Source organism: Takifugu rubripes, chromosome 10, assembly GCF_901000725.2.
Source record: "Takifugu rubripes chromosome 10, fTakRub1.2, whole genome shotgun sequence".
NCBI lineage: Eukaryota > Metazoa > Chordata > Actinopteri > Tetraodontiformes > Tetraodontidae > Takifugu > Takifugu rubripes.
Window position 1 is genome coordinate 396,751 of NC_042294.1, and position 2,579 is coordinate 399,329.

The following is a 2,579-nucleotide window of genomic DNA, read 5'->3' on the forward strand; positions in this document are numbered from 1 at the left end:
AGATTGAGAATTGTTAATAATCCACCCTTATGGACTCAACAGATCTAACGTCCTTAAGATCTGTTGGAACATTACGGAGGATCTAGTCTGTCTTGTAGACATGTGCAACAGGATGCGGACACTGCTTCAGGGAACAACCACGCAGTACAATTACCCCAATTATCTGCAAATCACACAGGCGCCAGTCCAAGACTGGCCTTAAGTTATTTATCTATACAGCCACAACGCCTGGAAAGTAAAGGGTCAGTCTAAACTGAACGTTTCGCAACGCAATTTCTGATAAATAGTCTGGTTTGGGTTATTTCTTGAATTTTGTTCCTTTGGTTCTGAAGACAAACGTCCTCGTTTCCAGTCACAAAAGTCTATTGGTTGATCAAACATCGCCTCCTAGTGGCCAAATAGTACACACGCCTTTGTCCCAGCCTGGGAGACCTTGTTCTTAAATTTGACAGTAACGACATTTCGCGCGCGCGCGATTTTATTGTCACAGAGCAGATGGATCGATTTAATAAAATGAGATCTCATGATGCTCCAAACATAAAAATGTCAAAATCACAGTGCCACCCTCCAAAGCAGAGTTGGACAGATCTGTCTCCTCTCCAATTACAGGACAATGCAGAAACACATCTTGACCACCACTGAAGCCCATGCTCTCATGGTGGTAATGTGGCCCACAGAAGAAAACCAAAACTGTATGTGTGTCTTTTCCAGCTGAGGTGATCGTCAACAAGGTTTAAATCTGGGCGGGGGGTTGTGTTAGTGGCCTTTGAGAGGAAGATTACACCCCACAGGCAGCGTCTTCTTTCACGCATTAGGAGAGACATGTAGGTGTGACTGGTTGAGACAGTACATCTTTGTTTAACAAAACAAGCCAGTTGCTAATGAGGTGGTGGGCAGGAGCAGTGGATGTGGAGTTTGACTGGTTTTATTCATGCTGTCTGAGGCCTCATGAATGCCTGACATGATACAAGTAGTCCCCCTCTGGAGACTTAAAATCTGAGTTCCTGTGAAGCCCCCCTTTCCCCTCGGCTTCCTCCCTTCTCCCTTTGATGTGAGCCATATCAAGGCCTCTGCAGGCTGAGACAACCAGACTGTCTCCGTCCTGCCTGATCTATTTCATCCTCCACGAGATAACACGTCTGGTCAGGAGAAATGCCAGTTAGACATATCATAGATGTGTGGGACAGGCTTTGATGTCACAGATCATGTTTATGTCCCGGCATTCAGACCCCGGCTTCATCTGCACACAGGAAACTGGCATTATGCTTTGGTTTTATGCAGTCTTCTACACATATAGAACACAGAAAAGGGTGTAGATCTTTGAGCTTCACACTGATCTACATTTGCAGGATCAGCATTACAAACTTTAAAGTCTGATTGTTTAGTTAGACCATTTAATAAAAACTCTGTACATATAAACATTCTTCTGTAGTTTCATTGTAATGCTGGCAACAGTTGTACTTTGACAAAGCCTCTTATGTCATAAGTCTGTTTTCTTAAATTTTGTCCTCTGAGTTTTGAGAATTTGTGTAAATTTTGTGAGGGGAACCCAGCCCGTTTTGATGTCATAGACTATACAGCAGTTATAATTCTTACAGACAGATGTTTAAAATGGACCAGTAATCCAAATTAGGATTTGCTCCACAACAGCATAGATTCTACCCAGTGTGGTCTTGATAGAGGCGATGTATAGTAAACATACAGTACACAAATGATCGGACTGGAAGCATTTTATCACCAGCCAGTGGTCAAACTGTGAACTACACGCTTTTGGGGCCAAACAATAAGTACTGAGTACCGTTACAAGAACAATGTTGTTAGATTTCAAAACAAAAAATTGCAGTAGAAGCATGTAATTACACATACCCTTCAGAATAGGAGTTTATTGAAACATTCAACTAAAGCTGCTAATCACAATCATCTTACCGAAACATCTCGCTTATGCAGGTTATAAGCGCGGAAGGCTTAAAATGTCAAAGTAAAGAAACCACTGTCTACTGTGCCGTCATTTTCCCCCTTAATCTCAAATATTTCCATATCTGTTTTGTAGTAAAGCTTTTTTCTTTAAAATTTAACGAATGTAATTGACAGTGTATTATTGCAGATGTGAACACAGTTCTGTATAAATCTAAACTATGCAGATGTTTGCAATAACCTCATGAGTCCATCCTTTTCAAATATTCCATCTGCTATTCCTCAAAAATTTTGCAATGTCATGATTTAATTTCATAGTGCAGAAAAGGGGGGTAACCGCATGAGTGAGCGCAGCAGCTTTTTGTACGCTACAGCACAACGGCCAGCAAAGGGAGGCAAAGCTTAGCCATTAAATTTTCCAGCATCGGCATCTCTACTTCCAAGTATTTTCTGCTACCGTGGATATTCAGCTTTAGTTTAAATCTATTTGGCGACCCTGAATTCTGAACAGTTTAGCTGTCTTTTTTTTTTAGCACGCAGGCCAAATGGTTGAGGCCTGAGAGCAGAATTGAATTATGGGAATGAAGTGTTTGTCTCTTTGCTTATGTTAATTAAAACCTTTGTCTCCATAAACTTAAATGAGTCAAACAAGTTAAATTCAAGAA